This window comes from Malaclemys terrapin, chromosome 21 (assembly GCF_027887155.1).
Source record: "Malaclemys terrapin pileata isolate rMalTer1 chromosome 21, rMalTer1.hap1, whole genome shotgun sequence".
NCBI lineage: Eukaryota > Metazoa > Chordata > Testudines > Emydidae > Malaclemys > Malaclemys terrapin.
The window spans coordinates 15,374,306-15,398,301 of NC_071525.1; the positions used below are offsets into that span (position 1 = coordinate 15,374,306).

The following is a 23,996-nucleotide window of genomic DNA, read 5'->3' on the forward strand; positions in this document are numbered from 1 at the left end:
CCCCCAGTCCCCTTAACATGCCAGTCAGACTAGCGTGTCTGGCTCCACGCAGCGCCAGACACACTGCTGCATACATGCTGCCGTGCTCCCCCGCAGAGCCACAGCCCCCTTCCGCCCCCCAGCACCTGCCTTCCAGATTTGAACACCTCAAAATTCAGGAGTGCTCAAACTCAGTTTGGGTGGCTGTTACTTCATTTCTCCCAAATCAAATATACTGATCCACTGTAACTTGCTGTAGAAAAAGTAGGATTAAAGTGAGCAAGAAATGCTTCCCAGTGGTTATTAGGACTGGAATTGCTATTTTCAACAGCCATTGCCTTTTCGTTTGCTTGTTTGTTTAAAAGGAAGACAGTGATATCGCATTGGCAAATTTCCCATAGAAAGAAAAAGTGGAACAAAAGAATAATAAAGGCACCTCAACTTTTCCTCATTTATGTAGGACAGTCTTATAATATGCATCCAGATATCCTCCAATCACACAAGCTGAAAATTGTTCCTCTTTACTGCAGTTCTGTAACCATATGGGAACCAATCCTGTCTGTGTTCTGTGCACATCTAAAATTCCTGCTGAATGACCTGCTGTGGGAGCGAGTTACCACTGACCCAGGGCTGCAGTGGAAGGAGGGTGCAGGTGGGGAGGGGGGAGAGCCCAGAACTGGGGCGGCAGGAGGTGGGGGGGCAATGGTGGGGAGGAATGAGGGAGCCCAGAGCTGGGGCGGCAGGGGATGTGGGTGGGGGGCGGAGAGCCCAGGGCTGAGGCAGCAGGGGGGTGCGGCGAGGAGCCCAGGGCTGGGACGGGGGGCAGCCAACATTTTTTTCACTTGGGGCGGCAAAAAACCTAGAGCTGGCCCCGGAGGCAAGGTATCGCTTCTTGGCTCTTTGAGCTAAGATCAAGTGTAGGTAGTCTCTTGGTCTATCCAAGGCCGTGATCAAGTGTCTTGATGTTTTTGGTCTTTTGGCCTCGAGATGAAAACCTTGTCTTTGCTTCTGGGACCTTGAAGTGAAAAAATTCTCTAACTTAGATCTGTTCTTATCAGTTTAGCTGATATGTTCTCGATGTGAGAACTTTATATTGAATGGATTTTTTGGAACAGGGAGATGGAATAGGAGCTTGCTCCATCCACTCCATTCATCAATCTTGTATTGCAGTACTTCCGGGTATGGTGCACTTCCCTTGGGGGAGATCGTGTTGGTTCAAAAAACAGAAAAAAAAACTTTATGCTGTATCGGTGCTCATAACGTTCAACTGTGTTTTCTATTGCTTTGTCTGTTTTTTTTTTTCTGATGGGGGTCTCCCCACTTTGGCAACTGCTTTTTTCATTTCTACTCTACTGTTGTTTTATAAAATTTTGAAGAGACTGGTTCTCACGTGTTACGCAAATGTGGGCTTTGGGTCAGTGTCTCTCAGCGGTGTCCTCACAGGAGAGAATTGTTCCATTCCTTTCCCCTTGTGAAAATATTCCTGTTGTCACGCAGGGAGCAGGATGAGATCACATGGAGGAGAGAGGACTGTTCTAGGAGCTCCAGTATGGAATCAGTCCAGATCCAAGCAAAACAAGTGGTAAAACTCCCACTGACTTCAGTAAAGATCAAGCCCTTAGAAGAGAGGACTGTGAGTCAGCGCTGCAAATGTTGCCAGCAAAGGACTTCCCAATAACGATAGTTTGCACACTAAGAAATGGGGTTCCGTGGTGACCATGTTAAAAAGATGTGCCTCTTCCATTATGGGAACCATCATTCTGAATCAGCGCATCCCAAGCAACAATCCTTTGCAATTGTATTTGTCTCTGTACTCAGGGTAAGAAATTAGTTATCTCCCTAAAACAAGCAGGCAGTTTCAAATGCAGTATTTGTGTAATTTGCATGCCTCAGTAATGTTTTCTGTATTATGCTGCTTATAAGCTGTCATGAATATTTAAGTGGACAAGGATAAATCCTATTCATACAGTGTTACTTAGAATCATAGAATTTCCGGGTTGCAAGAGACCGGAGGAGGTCATCTAGTCCAACCCCCTGCATCGTTATTGGGAAGTCCTTTGCTGGCGATATTTCTCTGCTCAACTTTTTGGGTATGGAGCCTGTAAACTCTTTGGGGCAGGGCCTGTCTCTCGCTGCATCTGGCCCAACAGGGCCCTGATCTCAGCTGGGGCAGGGCCTGGCTCTGTGTCTGTGCAGCCCACAGCACAACGGGGGGTTTGATTCTGCCCCGGTGTCTTTCGAGGCTACAGTTGTACAAATCAATAGTCCTGAATACTGAAAGGCCTGTTGGACGAAAGCTGCTGCACCCGGAGGATGCTAGATCCCCCGGACCCGGTTCTCCGGCCACTTTAAGCACCGTCCGGACAGAGGGTGTTTTAACCAGCCAGGCCACGACTGGGCTGAGGGGAATTAGCAGCCAGGCCGCGACTGGGCTGAGGGGAATTAGCAGCCAGGCCGCGACTGGGCTGAGGGCAATTAGCAGCCAGGCCGCGACTGGGCTGAGGGCAATTAGCAGCCTTGGCAATGACAGTGGGGTCCAGTCGTCTCCTTGGCCAGCGGCATCTTGGCCGCACCCACGGGAATTGTCTGATTTGCAGGGTGCTGCAGGACTTTGAAGGAGCTGTTTCCTGGGGATCAGCCTAGAGCCTGCAGATGCTGTCAGCCAGCATGGGGCAGTGGGAGCCCATATCCCCCCAGCCCCCAATCAGTGGAGGGGACTCCAGGCCCCCGTCTGCTCCCAGGGGAAGGGTAGAGCCAGTGGTCCCCAACACAGTGCCTGTGGGCATCATAGCGCCCGCCAAGGCACTTATGTGCGCCTGCCTACTGACAAAGGAGCGCCCCACAGCTGAGGAGCGCGGCCGCCGGACAAGCAGCCGCCGAGAAGTGGCAACACCAAGAAGCGTAGCTGCTGAAATGGCGCTGCGAAGCTTCTCGATGACGCTGCTTCTCGGCGGCATTTCGATGGCTGGTCGTCCGGCGCCCGCCCACACTGAAAGGCTGGGAACCACTAGGTAGAGCGCTGGCATCCTCCTTTCCCCCACAAATCACCCAGGAGGCAGGAGGCGGCTGGCCCTGGGATGCTCCCAGGGCCCCGGCTGAGGGAGCCAGAGGAACCAACCTGAGAGGGGCCCCGCCCCCCAGCGATAGAAGCTGTCTACCCCCACTTCCTAGCTGGGTTCTCCCCCAGCAAAGCTTTCCCCCCCCCCTTGATTTCCAACAGGAAGCGGTAGGGGGTGAGTCTGGGAGCCAGGACTCCTGGGTTTAGGCCATTCACCTCTCCCTGTTCCATCCCTCCGTTTCTCCATGGAAGAGGGTCAAGGACATAGCCGCCCCCCACCCCTCCAAAGGCTTCAGAGGTGGTTCTGCCAAGCAGGGGATGCCCTAGCCAGGGCGGCGAGCTCAGGGGCGGGATCCCTGCCTGCCCCAAGGGGGGCTGCGCCGGGTAGGACAGGCCAGGAAGATGCAGCAGGGGCTGTTTCTACGTCAGCCCAGAAATAAACCCCTGGGCTCAGGCGCTCGGGACAGGGCCGTCTTTACTGGCCCCTTGGGCAGGGCCCGAGGGAGGGCGGGAGGGTCCAGGCGGAACCATAGGCCCAGCTGGCCGGGAGCAGCCAGACAGAGCTGGTGCCGCCTAGCAGGGGACCATTCCCCACGCACCTGAGCCAGCCAGTCCCTGCCCTGGGGCAGATGGGAGCTGGCGCACCCCAGAGGGGAAAGGCCCCGTGTCCCAGTCCCTGCCCTGGAGCAGACGGGAGCTGGCGCACCCCAGGGGGAAAGGCCCCGTGTCCCAGTCCCTGCCCTGGAGCAGACGGGAGCTGGCGCACCCCAGAGGGGAAAGGCCCCGTGTCCCAGTCCCTGCCCTGGGGCAGACGGGAGCTGGCGCACCCCAGAGGGGAAAGGCCCCATGTCCCAGTCCCTGCCCTGGGGCAGACGGGAGCTGGCGCACCCCAGAGGGGAAAGGCCCCGTGTCCCAGTCCCTGCCCTGGGGCAGACGGGAGCTGGCGCACCCCAGAGGGGAAAGGCCCCGTGTCCCAGTCCCTGCCCTGGAGCAGACGGGAGCTGGCGCACCCCAGAGGGGAAAGGCCCCGTGTCCCAGTCCCTGCCCTGGGGCAGACGGGAGCTGGCGCACCCCAGAGGGGAAAGGCCCCGTGTCCCAGTCCCTGCCACGGACCTGAATGTGAATTTAGTCAGTTTATTCAGAACATTGTGAATTACAGAACACCACAAAACCCATCTGGGATCCCCCCTACATCTGACAGCTGCTCCCCCACCTCCACTCAGCCCCACAAACCCTCCCACCGCCAGCATCTGGTCACCCCCTTAACACTGACTCCCCACCTTGTACAAGAGGGGACAGCTGGACTGGGCTAGGCCCCCAAAAACTCCACTCCATAGAGGCGTGTCCCACCCGCACTCCTTCCCTAACATGGGTGTGGCTCCCTACAACTGCACCCCTTTGGGGGCGGGGCTCCCCTAGCCCCTCCCAGGCAGGACGGGGCCATCAGGCCCAGCTGTGCTGCTGCTGCTGGAGGACCATGGGGGCCATAGGGAAGGGGGGTTGGCAGAGAGGTCCCGGGGGGGTATGATAGGCGGGGGGGGGGTGTTCTACTTAAAGTACTGCACAGGATCTTTTCAGGGGGAATAAGGCAAAATGCCACATTTATTAGTAATACATGTATTCATTAACACTGTATTATATGCATATAATATATTACACTTACACTCACACACACACACACAAACCCATTCCGTCTTGTTGTTACCAATTAGTTGCTCCCCTTAACTTCACTGGCCAGGTGAGTTAGATGGGGGAGGGGGTGGAGCCGGGCTTCTGCCGATCCGGATCGATGCTCCCATGTTGACAAGACGAGACCCGGGGTCCTCTGCAAGACACCTCACTTTTATAGCAGCTTTCCTCTTATGCAAATCTATACTGGATTCAAACTCTGTGTCTGTGTCCATTGGTCCTTTGTGCTGCTTTCTTTTGAGTGTTGTCCCAATGCTGCAAAGAGGGTGTTTCCAAAAGAAGGTGCTTGCTTCTAACCCCCGAGGCCGTCAGTATGTCTGCTTGTCTTTAATGAGCCCACTTGACACGTTTTATTGTCCTTGGGTCTGGCTCCCAGCCCCTCTCCAACAGTTGAGGCTGTCTGGAGGTGCTGCCTTCCATGCCTTCCACATTCACACCTCATTCATTCAACAGGGCAATTGATTAAGAGTGGGGGAGTGGGGGGAGAGCTCTTGTTCTACTGCTAGCAAACAGAAATTTTTCTTCTATCTTATTCTATCCTTAGGGGCTATAATATTATACCAAGGGCAATGCAAAGTTTCTAAATGAAGCTTTGATACAAAGTCCCATGAAAACAGAGGTCACACGTGGGTAGACCCACCACAAGGTTATATGAAGAGGCACAATGTAAAGTCATATGAAAATTATCAGAGATTGATCTACATTGTCCCCCTTTTGACCTCTCAAGAACAATTCTTGAGTGGTCACCATATAAATCTTTTATATTTGTTGCAAACAAACCAAACAATTATAACCAGGTGAATATAACTAAAACCATTACAATTGACTAAACACCAGATATAACATAAACACAAATGCAAACAATTATAATTATAATAATTGGACTTAAACTAACATTCAGTTGCTAAAATGTTGTAGAATTCCCTATTTTTAACAGTTGTTCTCAGAGGTTTCTGGGGACCTGAAAGATGGGGCCATACAATTATGGGCCAAGGTCTTACAGGTTATGGGGGCCCAAGAATTACCCTTTAGGGCTTGGGGAAATAGAACCAGAGTGCATAGAGGAAAGTGTGGAATTAATAATAATACAAGCAAATGTAACTAACAATACAAATGTATCAAGAACAAAAATCAACAACAAAATGATTATTAGAGAACCTAACAAAACAAAATAACCCTGATGCACTGGGGACCCAAGTCTTTTGGACACAAGGGGTGATTGATAAGTTGGATGGAGATGGGGGAAGTAGAGAGAGGAAAAGACATTTACCCTGTCTAGTGTAGTATCCCCTCTCATTCTGGACTCAATGCTAACACAGGACACCACTAGAGACAGACACAGAACATGCAACACAGAACACTGAACACAGACTTTGTCATGACACTATAACCATGGTATTTTATAACTCTTCAGCTGGTACCAGCTCTCCTGATGTTCTGGTTCAGAGCCTGAAAGATAGAAGCTTGGAAACAAATTAGCACAGTGCTTCCACCATGGCAGAACCTGCTTAGTCCCTGCCACAGTGTGTTTGGTACTTGGGGCTGCACAAATGCTAATTGAGTGGTGCATTTCTTGTGAGTATAAATCCTCCCTTTCTCTCAGTAAAAGGGCGTTAACACTCCATCTAGAAAAAATTTTCTATTTTAAAATCTCCAGCCATTTTGCCATGGCCTGGAGATCTGAGGCAGAAGCAGGCACTATTGTTAACTGTTTCAATGGCATTTTGGCCCTGGGAGGAGGAATTTACCCAAATATCCCCCTTCCCAATCTCCAGAGGGGTCCCAAAGGTCTGCCCCCTTCTGGGGTCTCAAATGTTTCTTCTCCTGATGTTACTGCTGCTGTAAGATTTGAGAGTGCTGTTTTAACTCTCTGTACCCAACCTGTTTTTAGTTTCTTTATCTGTTGCTTGCCTGGGCCCGATCCTGCTTTTTTTAATAAACAGTTTCTTTCCATGGGCACAAGCCTTGTTCCACTACCAATTTAGCAAGGAGGGTGGGTTTTTTAACTAGCCCCCACCCTTCCTGGTTCCGTTTCTTAAACATTTTCTTCTAAATTGTGAAATTACCACAATATTACTTACAAAAAACAAAACAAAACAAACAAACATAAACCACACTACACTGCCCAAACTCCTATATCCTTCAGAGTTTGGCTTAACAGAACAAGATTTGTATCTTATGTTTTTAACCCACTCTGGGCCAGAGGGAGAGACGCTAAGCCTCCCTCTGTATTACTCGGTCTGCTACCACCAATACACCAATTATACAAATCCTTCCCCGGATCAAAGTGAGAAACACTAAGTTCTCCTCTTTAGCTCAGTCTTGCTACGGCTGAGGGTGTATGTACCTCTATTACACAATTTAAACCTAAACTCCTATATCCTTCAGAGTTTGGTTAATTAACTGAAAGTTTACGCTCTTTTTCCTCTAGTGCCAGTCTTGCTAAAGCTGGCGGTGTGCACACCAGTTTTGTAATAACTGTGGATTCTATGCTTGCTCCCCCTTTCGCATTCTCCACCAAAATGTTGTACTTAAAGTACTGCACAGGATCTTTTCAGGGGGAATAAGGCAGAACGCCACATTTATTAGTAATACATGTATTCATTTACACTGTATCATCGCATATAATATATTACACTTACACTCACACACACACACAAACACACTCCGTCTTGTTGTTACCAATTAGTTGCTCCCCTTAACTTCACTGGCCAGGTGAGTTAGATGGGGGAGGGGGTGGAGCCGGGCTTCTGCCGATCCGGATCGATGCTCCCATGTTGACAAGACGAGACCCGGGGTCCTCTGCAAGACACCTCACTTTTATAGCAGCTTTCCTCTTATGCAAATCTATACCGGATTCAAACTCTGTGTCTGTGTCCATTGGTCCTTTGTGCTGCTTTCTTTTGAGTGTTGTCCCAATGCTGCAAAGAGGGTGTTTCCAAAAGAAGGTGCTTGCTTCTAACCCCCGAGGCCGTCAGTATGTCTGCTTGTCTTTAATGAGCCCACTTGACACGTTTTATTGTCCTTGGGTCTGGCTCCCAGCCCCTCTCCAACAGTTGAGGCTGTCTGGAGGTGCTGCCTTCCATGCCTTCCTCATTCACACCTCATTCATTCAACAGGGCAATTGATTAAGAGTGGGGGAGGGGGGGGAGAGCTCTTGTTCTACTGCTAGCAAACAGAAATTTTTCTTCTATCTTATTCTATCCTTAGGGGCTATAATATTATACCAAGGGCAATGCAAAGTTTCTAAATGAAGCTTTGATACAAAGTCCCATGAAAACAGAGGTCACACGTGGATAGACCCACCACAAGGTTATATGAAGAGGCACAATGTAAAGTCATATGAAAATTATCAGAGATTTATCTACAGGGGCTGGGGCAGGGAGGGAGGGAGGTACCAAGGAGAGGGGACAAGGGGGGTCCAAGGAGGAAGGAGCGAGGCCGCCCCCCAAAGCGGGTACCCCGAGGGAGCAGGGGAAGGGGGCCGGGCGAGGGAGCCGCAGGAGCCCGGGGCGGACAAGGAGGGAACCGGGAACCCGGGGAACAGGAGCCGGGGGAAGTCCCGGGGAGCAGGGGGGGAGCCGGGGGGCTCTCACCGGCGGAAGGCCCCGTCGGGGGGCACCTTCGCGTGGGGCAGCCCCATCTCCTGGGCCGCCCAGAGCTTCAGCTCCAGCGCGGGTCCGCCCCGCTCCATGCCGGGACCCGAACAGCCGGGCGCGCCAGCCGCTGCCGCAAAGCCCGATGGGAGCCGCGGGGCCTGCCGGGAGCTGTAGTTCGGGGGAGCTTGACCCGTAGTTCTGTGGGGGCAGGGCCCGCTGGGAGCTATACTTCTGTGGGGGCGGGGCCCGTATTTCGGGGGGCGGGGCCTGCTGGGAGCTGTAGTTCACGGGGCCGGGTCTCCGGGAGCTGTAGTTCGGGGGGGCGGGACCTGCTGGGAGCTGCAATTTGCATTGTCCCCCATTCCCGTGGGTCGCACCAAATGGCCCCTACGCCATTTGTAACAGCGCCACCTGGAGGCTTCTGGCAGAACAAAGATAAGGCGCAGCTCACGTGCCCTGGAGACTGAATTCCCTCTGGGGTCTTTGCTGAGCCATTCTGTACCCCAGGGGTTCCCAAACTGGGGTCGTGAGGTGATTACATGGGGGAGGGGGTGTCGCAAGCTGTCACCTCCAGCTCCAGGCACCAGCTTAACAAGGAGGTGCTTGGGTCGGCGGAGGGAGAGGGGCGGCACATGCGGCAATTCGGGGGCGGCAGGTCCCTCACTCCCTCTAGGAGCGAAGGACCTGGCGCCGAACTGCCGCCGCCGATCGCGGCTTTTTTTTGTTTTCCCAATTGCCGCCGCTGGTCACGATTACGATCGCGGCTTTTTTTTTTTTTTGCTTGGGGCGGCAGAAATGCTGGAGCCGACCCTGATAGTATTCAATATAAAAAAGGTGATTTTAATTTCTAAGGGGGATTGCACTCAAAGGCTTGCTGTGTAAAAGGACAACAAGGAGTCTTGTGGCACCTTAAAGACTAACAGATTTATTTGGGCATAAGCTTTCGTGAGTAAAAACCTCACTTCTTCGGGTGCATAGAGTGAAAGTTACAGATGCAGGCATTATATACTGACACATGGAGAGCAGGGAGTTACTTCGCAAGTGGAGAACCAGTGTTGACAGGACCAATTCAATCAGGGTGGGTGTAGTCCACTCCCAATAATAGATGAGGAGGTGTCAATTCCAGGAGAGGAAAAACTGCTTCTGTAATGTGTAAAAGGAGTCACCAACACAAAAGTTTGAGAACCACTGCCCTGGCTTCCCTGCTAATTCCCACTTCCCCTCTAGGGGGCAGAGGAGAGCTCTGTCCTCATGGCCTGTTCAGCTAGGGTTACCATATTTAAAAATTAAAAAAAGAGGACACTCCACTGGACCCTGACCCCGCCCCTTCCCCAAAGTCCCCGCCCCAACTCCGCCCCCTCCCCTGAGCGCCCCGCATTCCCCCTCCTCCCCCCCAGCCACGCGAAACAGCTGCCCGAGCACTACCGGCTTCACGGGCAGCCCCCAGACCTCCAGACCCTGCACCCCCGGCCGTGCACTTCTCCTCCCGGGCTCCGGCTGCGCTGGGGAAGCGCCCGGCCGGGGGCGCAGGGTCTGGAGGTCTGGGGGCTGCCCAGCAAACCATGAAGCCAGTAGCGCTCGGGCAGCTCCGCTCTTCCGCTACACAAAGCTGAGGTGTCTGGGGGGAGCAGCACCAGCCGCCGCCGCGGGGGAATTCGCCTGCAGCTCGCAGCCTGCCGGAGCCACTCTAAGGTAAGCAGGGGACTAGTATTTTCCCGGACATGTTCGGCTTTTTGGCAATTGCCCCGAACGGGGATTTGAGAACCAAAAAGCCGGACATGTCCGGGGAAATCCGGACGTATGGTAACCCTATGTTCAGCCAGCCCTGGTTAATACCTCCGGGTGTTGATTTTGTGCTTCAGACACATGTTTGCTAGGAACAGAGCTGAGATGCTCACAGCTCACTCCACCCAGCTGCCTACCAGGGAAAAGCTCCTGCCCCCTCTCCCCATCTAACCATTAGATCCCACACCCCTCTCCAAGCCAAGCATAGAAACCCAGGAGTCCTGACTCCCAGTCCCCCTGCTCTAACCCATTGGACCCCCAATCTCATCCCAAAGCCAGAGATAGAATCCAAAAGGCCTCACTGCCAGTCCCCCTGCTCTAACCACGAGATCCCACTGCCCTCCCAGAGCGAGGGAGAGAACCCAGAAGTCCTGGTTTCCCGTTCCCTGCTCTAACCTGTAGACCCCGCTGTGACGTTCCCTTCTGGTGCTATCCGGGACTTTAAAAGGACCCTCGCTCCCAAATGCTGCCTGGCTGGTAACTGCGGAGGGATTGCACAAGAGAGAGTCAGAGCCAGGGAGAGAACCCAGGAGTCCTAGCTCTCCCCCCCTCCCCTCCCACTGTAATCACCAGACCCCACTCCTGTTTTAGATTTTAGGCTCGCTGTGTAGATCAATCTCTGATAATTTTCACATGACTTTACATTGTGCCTCTTCATATAACCTTGTGGTGGGTCTACCCACGTGTGACCTCTGTTTTCATGGGACTTTGTATCAAAGCCTCATTTAGAAACTTTGCATTGCCCTTGGTATAATATTATAGCCCCTAAGGATAGAATAAGATAGAAGAAAAATTTCTTTTTGCTAGCAGTAGAACAAGAGCTCTCCCCCCACCCCCCACTCTTAATCAATTGCCCTGTTGAATGAATGAGGTGTGGATGAGCAAGGCATGGAAGGCAGCACCTCCAGACAGCCTCAACTGTTGGAGAGGGGCTGGGAGCCAGACCCAAGGACAATAAAACGTGTCAAGTGGGCTCATTAAAGACAAGCAGACATACCAAGGGCCTCGGGGGTTAGAAGCAAGCAACTTCTTTTGGAAACACCCTCTTTGCAGCATTGGGACAACACTCAAAAGAAAGCAGCACAAAGGACCAATGGACACAGACACAGAGTTTGAATCTGGTACAGATTTGCATAAGAGGAAAGCTGCTATAAAAGTGAGGTGTCTTGCAGAGGACCCCGGGTCTTGTCTTGTCAACATGGGAGCATCGATCCGGATCGGCAGAAGCCCGGCTCCACCCCCTCCCCCATCTAACTCACCTGGCCAGTGAAGTTAAGGGGAGCAACTAATTGGTAACAACAAGACGGAGTGTGTTTGTGTGTGTGTGTGAGTGTAAGTGTAATATATTATATGCATATAATACAGTGTTAATAAATACATGTATTACTAATAAATGTGGCGTTTTGCCTTATTCCCCCTGAAAAGATCCTGTGCAGTACTTTAAGTACAACAGCTGCCTCTTCTATCCACCCACCCCGCCTGTCCATCCCTTTGCTGCAGGTTTTTGGGGTGTCACCCCTGCTCTGCACTCCCCCAGTGCAGCCCAAGGCCTTCCCTCCTCCCAACCACATATCCTCTCCACCCTGGTGCTGGATCATCTGCCCGGCTTCCCACGCCCTCTCGGGGTGTGCGGCGTGGCTGGGGATTGTGCAATGGCCCAGCACCAGGCAACGCAGAACGGAAACCACAGGCCGTGCCCTGCCCCACCCGAGCTGCCCTCCATGTGCATCAGAGCCCAGTGCCCTGCACCTGCACCCTCCTGTGCCACAGGGGGCGAGCTGCAGCCCCCACCACACTCCACAGACGGGTGAAGGGTCAGGCCAGCCAGCCCATGTAGGATGGGGGAATTGTCACCGGGGTCGACAGTATTTGGGTTGTGACACATGGAGAAGCGGTTGTCACTGTAGCCGACAGAGGGCAGCAGAGCATGCACACACACACACACACACACACAATTGCAAACATACACAAACACATGCATGAATCCAGCCACACACACACATTATTACTAACATACACAAACACCCGCACAAATCCAGCCACACACCAACACAACTGCTAACAGATGCAAACACATGCAGAAATCCAGCCACATGAACACACACATCTGCACAGCCACACACACACGCACCGCCCCTGTGACATTACCTATGCTATAAAAATACAGCTCTACCCCGATATAACGCTGTCCTATCGCTGCCAAAAAATCTTACCGTGTTATAGGTGAAACCGCGTTATATCGAACTTGCTTTGATCCCCTGGAGTGCGCAGCCCCCCTCCCCCCAGCACTGCTTTACCACGTTATATCAGAATTCAGGTTATATAGGGTCACGTTATATCGGCGTAGAGGTGTATGTTTATGAGTGTGAAAATGATGTAACTGGAATATGCTTTATGCAAAAGGGCTCTTGTACGGTATCATTACAAAGCTTATAATCTACTGAGTGTGCTCATCCTAATTGTATGTATGTATCATTCTTGTATCTGAAGCTAGAAATATGAAGTATTACTCTAAAGTCCTATTGTAATTATGCAAAGTGTGGGCCATTAATGGTGGCTTGGAATCTTGATGGCTCCCATTGACTAGGGCAATTGGTTGTAAATGGCTCTGTTTACTTGCAAGCTTCCTGTGTTCCTGTGAGTCAGGCTGGGAAGAATGGAGGCTTGGGGGCTCACAGGACATGTGACCATGTCACCTGATACTGGAATCCATCTTAAACCTGGTGCTTTTCCATTTAGAAGGAGGGGTGGGGACCCAGAGAGAGACAAAGGATTCCCACCTTGTGCCAAAGCTATAAAAGGAGGTGGAGCCAGGGCCGCTCCAGGGTTTTGGCCGCCCGAAGCAGCCAAAAAAAAAAAAAAAAGCCGTGATCGCAATCGTGATCTGCGGCGGCAATTTGGCGGGAGGTCCTTCGCTCCGAGACGGAGTGAAGGACCGTCCGCCAAATTGCCACCGAATAGCTGGACTTGCCACCTCTCACCAGAGTGGCCGCCCCAAGCACCTGCTTGACAAGCTGGTGCCTGTAGACGGTCCTGGGTGGAGCAGGACAAGGGGGGTCCCAGTCATGTGAAATCCCCTGCTTTTCACCTACGATGCCTGCTGGAACTAACAAGGTCTGTACCAGGGAAAAGGATGGGCCCAGACTAGGAAGCAGTCTAATCTGTGAAAGAAGCTTATTGGAACATCTCTGAGGGTGAGATATTACCTGTATCTGTTTCTTAATGTATTAGTCTGAGACTTGTGTGTTTTGTTTTATTTTACTTGGTGACTTACTTTGTTCTGTCTGTTATTACTTGAAACCACTTAAATCCTACTTTTTATACTTAATAAAATCACTTTCATTTATTAGTAAACCCAAAGTCAGTGATTAATACCTGGGGGAGCAAACAGCTGTGCATATCTCTGTCAGTGTTATAGAGGGCGAACAATTTATGAGTTTACCCTGTATAAGTTTTATACAGAGTAAAACACATTTATTTGGCATCCATTTCTTTAAGTAGCACCTTGCTTCTTTTGGGGCACTGGGGGGAGGGGCTTCTGCTTTTTTTTTTTTTTTAATTCCCCACCAGAGAGTCTGATTGGCTCCCGCTTGCACAATCTGCTAAAAAAAAGCTTTGGAAGGCTGCTTGCTGCGTCATTTTTTCCTTTAGCTTTCGAGCCTCGGAGCCCCCTGCCCTCGGCAAACCCTCCCTGTCCAGCAGCAGTCACCCAAGCTGATGGGTTTGTAAAACCGCTTTATTATCCAATAACAAGAAACAAAACAAAGGCAATTCCCTGAGGAAACTGTGTTAAAGCTGAGAAAGGGGCTGGAACTGAAAGAAAACAGCAGTGGGGTCGGTAACGACACCCTGCCCGTGTCTAGCGCTTTCCGGCCAGAGATCGCCAAGTGCTATACACAGGAGGGCACTCAGGGCAGGATCATTACCCCTCTTGCACAGATGGGGAAACTGAGGCTGTGAGTTGCCCATGGGCAGGCAGACCCCAGATCGCCTCCCTCCCAATTCTGTTCTCTATCTGCTAGGCCGACCTGCTTCCTGAAAGCCAACACAGCCTGGAAAATCAAAGCTACAATTAAACTGCCCCAGAAATGCCCAGATCCAGTGGCCCAAGTGGGGCCTGCCCCAGGGCTCTGCTGTGGGGTGAGAGGAGGGGCAGGAGTCAGGATGCCTGGGTTCTCCTGGGTTTCTCCAGCTAATGGAGGTGGGTGAATGCTGCCTGGGGCGTGAGCGGTGGACTCTTATCGAGATCCAGGATGCGGCAGTGCGGAGGGGAGTGCGGACAGCAGGGATCTCGGCCGTGCTCAGTTACAATAGTCCTTGGAGCTGTTATAATAGTCGCCGGCATCGTCCGAGGGGCAGGGAATCTCCTTGGCACATGGGATTTCCTGCCGGGGACACAGAAAGAGAAACAGATTGTGTGAAAGAGGCAGGGCCGGTGCTACCATATAGGCAAACTAGGTGGTTGTCTAGGGCACCAAGATTTGGGAGCGCCAAAAAGCGGTGCCCCCAATTTTTTTTTTACATTGTTCCTACGCCCCCTCCCTGCACTCGCAGTCGCCGCTCCACTTCTCCCGCCTCCCAGGCTTGCTGCGCCAATCAGCTGTTTGGCACTGCAAGCCTGGGAGGGAGGAGAATTAGAGCGGGGGTGGCATGCTCGGGGAGGAGGCGGAGCAGAGGTGAGCTGGGGTGGGGAGCTGCCGCATGGCTTCCCGGTGGGGGGAGCTGCCGTCGGGGGGGGGCGCCTCAGGGCGGGGGAGCTGCTGCAGAGCTGGGGTGGGGGTGTGCAAGGTGGAAGTTTTGCCTAGGGCGCAAAACTTCCTTGCACCGGCCCTGGAAAGAGGGGACACTCCCCCAGAAGGAGACCTGTGTGTGATGTCTGCCTGTACCTGCAGTAATGGGGGCAGGGCAGAGGAGTGGGATCAAGGACGCTTGGATTCTATCCCCAGCTCTGGGAGGAGAGTGGGGTCTAGTGGTTAGAGCAGGGGGTGGGTCTGGGAGCCCGGACTCCTGTGTTCCAAGCCCACCTTTACCGCCCTGCAGAGCTGTGAACTGCAGTTACCTGGTGCACTAACAACGAGCATCCCCGACTGTATTTGGGGAGAGATCTCCCAGCCTCCCGTGCCAGGGCAGGATCTGGCTATTGGATGTGAAGGAAAATCTCCCCATAGCCATTATCGGGATGGGGTCTATGACACATGCTCAGGTTGTGCTGATTCCGTCCAGCTGGGGTCAGGGGTTCACTGGGGGGGGGGGGGCGGGGCAAAGGCTGCAGCTGCCTACTCAACTCCAGCCAGTATGTGGGGGCAGTGGGGACCCAGGGGTTAACAGACCCCCCCCCCCACTGACCTCATAGAGCGAGTCTCTCTGTGGGGCGCTGGGGTCCTCTTTGCTGCCCCCTGGGGAAGGAGACACAATTATCCCCTTTCACTCTTTATTTTCCTTCTTTAAACATTTCCCCCAAAATCGATCGTTTCCCCCCTCTGGCAACGCCCTCCGCCCCCCCCCCCCCCACAAAGCAGGCCGCTTCCTCTAACCCTCCCACACACAGTGCAGGGCTCAGCCCCTCCAGCAGGGGGCGGCAGAGAGAGACACACACACACACACACACACACACACACACACAGAGCAGTGGGTTGATTTCCTTCACACTCCCACACTCCAGTTTTCCACAATGCAGCCAGAGCAGCCCCTTTTCCTGCCCCTCCCCCAATTCCCACCCCGGGGGGTCCCTTACCCTGCTGACTCCCCCCCAGTTCTTTCCGTTGGCGGAGTCTCCTGGCCAGACAATAAACCCCGAGGTTGCTCAGGAGGAAGAGCAGCAGGACCCCTGCTCCGAAGCCTGCCATGGGGCCAGGGCTCAGCTGGTACCAGTCACTGCCGTCTGTGGGGGGCAGGGATGGAAAACAGGGTCATTAGCTCCAGTGTCATGCAGGGTGCAGTGGGGCGGGCACAGGGGAGATGGGGAGGTGGGAGCTGGTTGAGGGAGCAGCATAGTCCTAGGGGGGACAATGAAGGCCAGTCTCAGTGGAGAGGGCAGGAAGGAAGCTGGGTTTTTAACCAGGAGAATTTCCCTCCCACGTGTTTATTGGACATTGGAGTTTCTTCCAGGTTCATAAAACCTCCAATCTCCTCTTATTACAATAGCACCTAGAAGCCTCCGCTGAGATCAGGGCCCCATTGTGCCGGGCGCTGCCCAGACACACAACCAGAGACAGTCCCTGTCCCTGCTGAGATCACAGACTCAGAGCGAGACACAGACCCTGCCCCAAGTGAGACCAGAGCACCCTTGTGTGGGCAGCTGCACAGGCCAATGGAAGAAAAAATGTGAATGATCACAAAAATGTGTCTTTCTGTTTTGCTGGATACAAAATGGAGCCGTTTCCCCCACTTTTGCCCCAAAAAGTTTTGGGAATTTGGTATTTGAAACTTTTGCTAAACTGTGAATCAAACATTCCCTCCAAATTTTCATCCATTGTTTTATCTGTATTTTGATCAAAGATGGTTCTGTTCAGCCATCATAATTGTCTGTTTCCCAAAAACCTAAACAATTTTGTTTGCCAATCTCCCCCCCCACACACACACACACTATTTTCTGTTTAAAAGTTTATTTAACTTTAATTGATTATAATTTTCAACAATTGCCCCATGGGTGGCGGGTATCATAGGACGTGGCTGAGAGGCTGGGGCAGGCAGACTGGGGGCCTGTGCTCGTGAGGCCTGGGGCTGGGGCCGCTGGGGGTGGGGCTATGCAATGCTGCCCGGTGCCGGAGTTGGGGGCACTCTGGGACTGGAGGTGTATGCGGGGAGCCAGCAGCCACAGGTGGCGGGCAGGGACACACACAGAAACAGAGCAGGGCTCAGCTCCTCCAGCAGGGGGCAGCAGGAACACACCCACCTGGGCTCTGGGCTCCGGGCTCCGGGCTCCAGGCTCCAGCAGGGAAGGGGAGGCAGAAGGGGAGGGGGTGTTCTCGGGCAGCGAGGGAGGGGCCGGGGGCTAGGCTCCCCCAACAGCTCATTCACCCACCGCCCCTGAATTGCTCTTTGAAAACACTGTAGGTAAAAATGGAGGTGAAAAATGTAATGAAAAGTCCGGCAAAGAGCTAATTTTGAGGGGGGCAAACCAGATATTTTTCCTGATGATTAAAAAATATTAAATTTCAACTAAGTGTACGTTATTTGAACGGGTGTTTCTCGGCCTGTGACAGGTTGATTTGCAATGTCATTCGGCTGCTAGATGCCTCTGTGGACAGAGATACTGGAGCCTGGTCAACAAAGCGGACCCAGCTGGAGCACGAGCTGGGAGCTGGTTTATTTTGGTTGGCCTTGCATAAGGACTGTGCGGGGTTCAGCCATGGTGCATGGGGGACTCTAAGCCATTCCCTGGCTATGTAATGTGTAATGTTGAGTCAAATGCACCCAGTACTTACACACAACAGTGATGGAGAGTGGCAGGGAGGTGGATTTCCCTAGGGTGTTGTGCACCTCACACTGATACTCTCCCCCATCAGCCACCTGGACGCTCGGGAAAGCCAGTTCTGCCTGTGTCCACCCCAGCCGCTCGCCATCCTTGTACCAGGAGAAGTCCAATCCGCTATAGGCGCTGGTGTCCAGCCGGCACGTCAGGGACAGGGGTTCCCCCGTGCTGCGATGAGGGCCTGGGGTGGCCACCACATGCACCACAGGGGGGGCTGCAGAGGAAGCAAATGAGATATGAGCTAATGATGCTCCCATGGGACGTCAGCTGGGGGCTTAGGCGTAGCATGGCATGGGGCGGAGGGGCTCCATGGCTCCACCCCCAGTGCTCTAGCCCCACTCCCATATCCAAGTGGTGGCGAAAGGAGGGCCCCTGCCCCCTCCCATTTGTGAACCTGGTTCCACCCCCATGGCTGTGGCCCTGCCCCCAACTGGAATGTCAGTGACAGAAAGACCCCCAATCTGTGCTCTCCTGCTCCGCCCCCATGGCTGTGGTCCCGCCCCCATTTGGAATGTAGGTGAGACAAGGACCCCTCCCATCTGTGCTCCTTGGCTCCACCCCCAGGGCTGTGGCCCCGCCCTGGCACTGGCTACTCACCAAGGATGGCCACATAGGTGGTGGGGGATATGGCCAGGTAGGCATGCCCTATGTCGGAGACCCACTTCATGCAGGTGTAATTGCCCCCGTGAGACAAGGTTGCCCCTTCAATCTGCTGAGAGGGACCCCCGTGCAGGTCCCCGTAGTTGTGAATCCAGAAGTAGACCTGGTCCAGCGACCCGCTGTCCCCCACACATCTCAGCGTGAACGAGTCGCCCTCCCTGATCGGGCCTGGGCCGTCCATGTCCACCAGGACCTTCAGGCGGGGGGGTCGGCCTGAAAAGGCCATTGGAGATGGGTCAGATCCAGCACCCCCTAGAGGGGAAAGGCCCCGTGCCCCATTCCTTGCCCCTCTGAGCCAACCAGTCTCACACCCTGGGGCCGGATGGGAGCTGGCGCCCCCTAGAGGGGAAAGGCCCCGTGCCCCATTCCCTGCCCCTCTGAGCCAGCCAGTCCCGCACCCTGGGGCCGGATGGGAACTGGCGCCCCCTGGAGGGGAAAGGTCCCGTATCCCATTCCCCACCCCCAGCACCAGCCAGACCCCTGCCCTCAGACCAGATTAGAGTCAGTGCCTGCTAGAGGGGAAAGGCCCCGTGCCCCATTCCCTGCCCCCCAGCCAGCCCCTGCCCTGGGGCCTGATGGGAGCTGGCACCCCCTAGAAAGGGAAGGCCCCGTACATAATGCAACTCACCTGTGGCTGGAGGCTGGGACCTTTTGGGGAGGCACCTATTCCAGTAGCCCTGCACCCGGCACTCCAGCGCCGCCCCCCGGTGCTGCCAGATGATGTGCATGCTCAGCTCGCTATTGCTTTTGCCAGCTTCAGTTTCCTCCAGGATCCGCGCGCCGGCTCCGTCGTACCAATGCAGGCCGGAGGAGGCGCAGCGCTCAGAGATGGAGCAGATCAAGTTGAGGTTCAGGGGTCCGGGGATCATATCAATGCTATGTTTGACCCTGCAGGGATGTTCTGTGCAGGGTGTGTGAGGGGGAGTCAGTCACTGCTGGGGGCATGGCCATGGGCACAGGCACCTCCAGTCACCAGCCACTGCTCCTTCTTTGAGAGCGGCCTCAAGACCAGGTGGGGGTGTGACCTGTACCAGGCTCCCCTCCCAGAGCTGGGAGAGAACCCAGGAGTCCTGGCTCCCAGCCCCCCCTGCTGTGACCACTAGATCCCACTCCCCTCCCAGAGCTGGGAGAGAACCCAGGAGTCCTGGCTCCCAGCCCACCCGCTGTGACCACTAGATCCCACTCCCCTCCCAGAGCTGGGAGAGGACCCAGGAGTCCTGGCTCCCAGCCCCCCCTGCTGTGACCACTAGATCCCACTCCCCTCTCAGAGCTGGGAGAGGACCCAGGAGTCCTGACTCCAGTTTAGGTTTCCTCTAACCATCAGACTCCGCTGTTTCTTCACAGCTTTGCAGAGTGGTCATTTGATTTGAGTGAAATGTTATGAGAGGTTTACAGCAACCATCCTTGTGGATGGCTCGATGGGCGCTGAGGTGCAGCCACCTCTGGGGCAGGGCATCTGGGGAGCAGCCATACATAACGCCGCGCGGGGCCAGGCTGGGTTGTTGGTCAAACGTTTCTGCAAGAGGAGCCGGGGATTACCTGACACCGTGAGGCACACGGCTCGGGGGCTTCTCCAGCTTTGGCTCTGGGTCTGGAACTCAAAGGAGTAGGTGCCCCCATCGCCGAGCGCCAGCGGGTTGAGGCGCAGGGTGCAGTCGTGGTGCAGGTCACCCAGGAACTGGGCGCGCTCGACCTTGTCATAGCCCTGCCCCGCTGCTGTCGTGAGCTGCACAATTCTCTCGTTGTCCCGGCTCCAGGTCACGGCTTTGACGAGCTGCCCCTCGGGGTAGGTGTAAGAGCAAGGGATCGTCACGCATGAGCCGCTCCATCCGGCTAGAGGGTCCGCGGGCAGGGTCACCCCCCAGTCCTGGCAGCCGGCACCTGGAGGGGAAGCAGCACCCTGCTATCTACAGCACCTTACCCCCTAGTCCTGCCCTGGGGCATCGAGGCCAGCCCTGACTGCCAGAGGAGAGCCCCCGCCCCACTCGCTGCAGCACAACGCCCCCTAGTACTGCGCTGGGGTATCGAGGCCAGCCCTGACTGCCAGAGGAGAGCCCCCACCTCGCTGTCTGCAGCACAGCGCCCCCTAGAGGTTGGAACTGAACCCCAGTCGTTCCAGATGCCCCCTGCTGGATTCCAAGCATTGGCAGGTGGAGCCATCGCCATGGCAGAGTCTCCCAAATCCTGGCTCCCTGTTCATCCCCGTTACTGCATCCCAGCCCCAGCCCCAGCGCAACCAGAACCACTCACCGGTCAGGATGGAGAGGGCCAGCAGCAACAGGGCCTCCATCTCCTCCAGGGTGAACGTTGACGTGGGGCCTACAAGAAAAGGGAACCGGATTTGGGCCCGGGAAAGGTTCCTATGAAAACGTTTTCAGCACAAAGGGTGTCCCAGAAAGGATACGAGTTCCATAGCGAGGCTGGGCTGGGGGCTAAGGCAGGATATCTTGGATCTAGTCACAGCTGGAGTCCGATGTAGGAGTCGCATATTCATTCTATTGATTACTTCAGAATTCCCGGTGAGGTTTGACAGGTTTGTGTCCCCAGGTCAGGCTCAGGATTACGGAAACTGGGGTTCAGCTGGGAGCTCCTCACCATCACCTTCGTCGTTGTCAACCCAGTCGTCACACCGGCATCTTCCAAGGGCTACATTGCGCTCTCCTCCTGCCCGCCGGCTGGGATGCGACTTGTACATGATGTTACGCTGACATCACCCTGCCTAATGCCTGTTCTGTAGGCATGTCTCCTCTCTTCCTTATGTGTATCTCCTCCCACTACCAGTGCTGGGGGCCCTTCTCCCATAGGTCATGGCTCTCTGGTGGTCAGACAGCAGCCGATGGTCCCATGCTAAACTATCCGCAAGATGGTGTTAGTTCCTGTTCCTGGTGTCGTTGTGAACAAAGCTCCCCCTTAAACACTCTGTTCCCACATCCCCAAAACTTAGGGGTCACGGTTGGGCCATTTATCTGTGCCAAAGTTCATAGGCCCCAAGCCTTATGCTAACTGCTGACGCCAGCATCTCACAGGAGACAGGCCTGTGGGTTGCTTGCACTACTGCCCCATCAAATAAATGCTAAAGCTAGTTCTATGGGCTACACAACACTGCCACAGGGCCCCATGTGATCACGAGCAAGCCACTCCTCTCCATGCCTCAGTTTCCCCACCTGTACAAGGTGGATACAAATCTTACTTTTGTTCCTTTAGCCTTCAAACGTTTTTGTGGCAAGGACTGTCTCTTGCTGTGTGTCTGGGCAGTGCCTGGCACGAAGGGGCCCTGATCTCAGCTGGGGCAGGGCCTGTCTCTTGCTGTGTGTCTGGGCAGCGCTTGGCATGAAGGGGCCCTGATCTCAGCTGGGGCAGCGCCTGTCTCTTGCAGTGTGTCTGGGCAGTGCCTGGCACGAAGGGGCCCTGATCTCAGCTGGGCCATTAGACGTGACCGTAACACGTGTGGTAAATTGTAAGAACGACCGCGCGGTGTTTAGCTTTATTCAGCATCGCAGCTTCCTGCTTCGCCGAGGAGAACTGAGACGCTCCCAGCCCAGCTGCTTACTGCTGCGTTCATTGCTCTGCGCATCTTAACGCCAGAAGGGACCGTGGTGCCCAGGCAGTCTGCCCAGCCTGGAGACCTCCCCTCAGGGATCCCGGCCTCCAGCCCAGAGCTGATGGTCGAGCTAGAGCAGTGCTTTTAGGGATGTCCGATCTCCATAGAAAGACTCCAAGGGCTGGAGACTCTGCCCTGTCCCTGGGGCAGTGATTCCCAGGGTCAGTTCCCCTCCCTGGGGAAAATCTGCCCCTTCTTCCCAGTCTCGATTTCTCTGGCTCCATCCCCCAACCGTCAGCTCTCACTCTGCCCCTGTCTGCTGGGTTAACGAGCCCTCTGCTCCCCGAAACCTTCCCCTCACCAGCAGGGAGGTGCTGACAGACCAGGATCTTGTCCCCTCTGAGCCTTCTCTGGGTTAAACTCGCTAGATCGAGCTCCTTCAGTGCTTGGCTCTCGGGCAGGTTTTCCAGCCCTCGGATTGTCCCCGTTGCTCTTTTTTGACACCTCCCTCATTTCCGGACAACCTGTTTGACATGCGGCCCCCCAGAGCTGGGCGCAGTCTCCCCAATGTCACGTCGAGCTGGGATCCCAGCTCCTACTCGCTATTCCCCTACGTCTTCAGCCCAGGGTCACGCTCACCCTCTTAGCCAGAGCATCGCCCACGGAGCTCATGGGCTATCTGGCTCCACCAGGACACCTGGGTCCTTCCCAGAGTCGCTGCTGAGCAGGGTACAGCCCCCCAGCCTGGACATGATGGGCTCACCCAGCGTCCCAGGGGGCTGGCTCCCCCGCTGCGATACACAGTTCCTCTAGCTGGGGCCTTCTTTCTCTCCCCTGCTGGGGCCAGAGATGTCTCGGAAGATCTGATGTGACACAACAATTCTAAGAACAGGATCTCTAGAGAAGGCGGAAGGGGCCAGCGATTATCTGCTGTCTGGATCTTGCTAGTGGTGAAAGCAGGCCTCCTGGGTTCTTTATCCAGCTTTGGGAGGGGAGCGGAGTCTACAGGTTAGGGCAGGGGCTGGGAGCCAGGACTCCTGGGTTCTCTCCCTGGCTCTGGGAGGGGAGTGGGGTCTCATGGTTAGAGCAGGGGGACGGGTAGTCAGGACTTTGGGTTCTATCTCTGGCTTTGGGATGAGAGTGGGGGTCCAATGGGTTAGAGCAGGGGGGACTGGAAGTCAGGACTCCTGGGTTCTATTCTTGGCTTGGAGAGAATTGTGGGATCTAATGGTTAGATCTGGGGAGGAGGGAGGGGCTTTTCCCTTGTAGGCGGCTGGGTAGAGTGAGCTGTGAGCATCTCAGACCCTGTTCCTAACAAACATGTATGAAGTACAAAATCCACACCCCAGATGGCGTTAACCTGCCCCTCACTCGCTGAACGGGCCATAGGGACTGAGCTCTCCTCTGCCCCCTAGAGGGAAGGTGAGCATTAGCGGGGGGAGGAGTATGGAGTACAGAATGGCTCAGCAAAGACCCCAGGGGGAATTCAGTCTCCATGGCACATGAGGCGCTCCTTATCTTTGTTCTGCCAGAAGCCTCCAGGTGGCGCTATTACAATTTGTCCTTAGTATGCAAGCAACTGTTCAGGCTTTGGAAGACATTTGTTTTTCATTCGCTTTTGCACTTTAGTTCTCTCTGGGGTGCTCGCTGCCTCAACCCCTCAGTCTATGGAGAGTTATTTGCTCCCTGGGAACCTGGCCTGGGTGGTTTCTGCTGAGAGTCCCCACAGAAGGAGTTCCCTGGATGCTGTTTACAACCACGTCTGTCCAGGCAGGGCCGGTGCTACCATTTAGGCAAAGTAAGCGGTTGTCTAGGGCGCCAAGATTTGGGGGCGCCAAAAAGCAGTGCCCCCCATTTTTTTTTACATTGTTCCTACGCCCCCTTCCCAAGCGCGCGGTCGCCGCTCCACTTGTCCCACCTCCCAGGCTTGCAGGGCCAATCAGCTGTTTGGCGCCGCAAGCCTGGGAGGAGAATTAGAGCGGGGGCAGCATGATCGGGAAGGAGGCGGAGCAGAGGGGAGCTGGGGTGGGGAGCTGCCGCATGGCTTCCTGGGGGTGGGAGCTGCCGCGGGTGGGGGTACCTCAGGGTAGGGGGAGGAGCTTCCGGGGGGGGCGCCTCAAGGGGGAGGAGCTGCCGCAGGACTGGGGGCGGGACGCAAGGTGGAAGTTTCGCCTAGGGCGCGAAACTTCCTTGCACTGGCCCTGTGTCCAG

At 54.7% G+C, this 23,996-nt stretch overlaps 1 pseudogene; it reads left to right on the forward strand.

Moving 5' to 3' along the window:
- Nucleotides 1–1,004: 1,004 nt before the first annotated feature.
- On the forward strand, nt 1,005–1,174 carry LOC128827573 (U2 spliceosomal RNA; annotated as a pseudogene).
- Nucleotides 1,175–23,996: the final 22,822 nt, after the last annotated feature.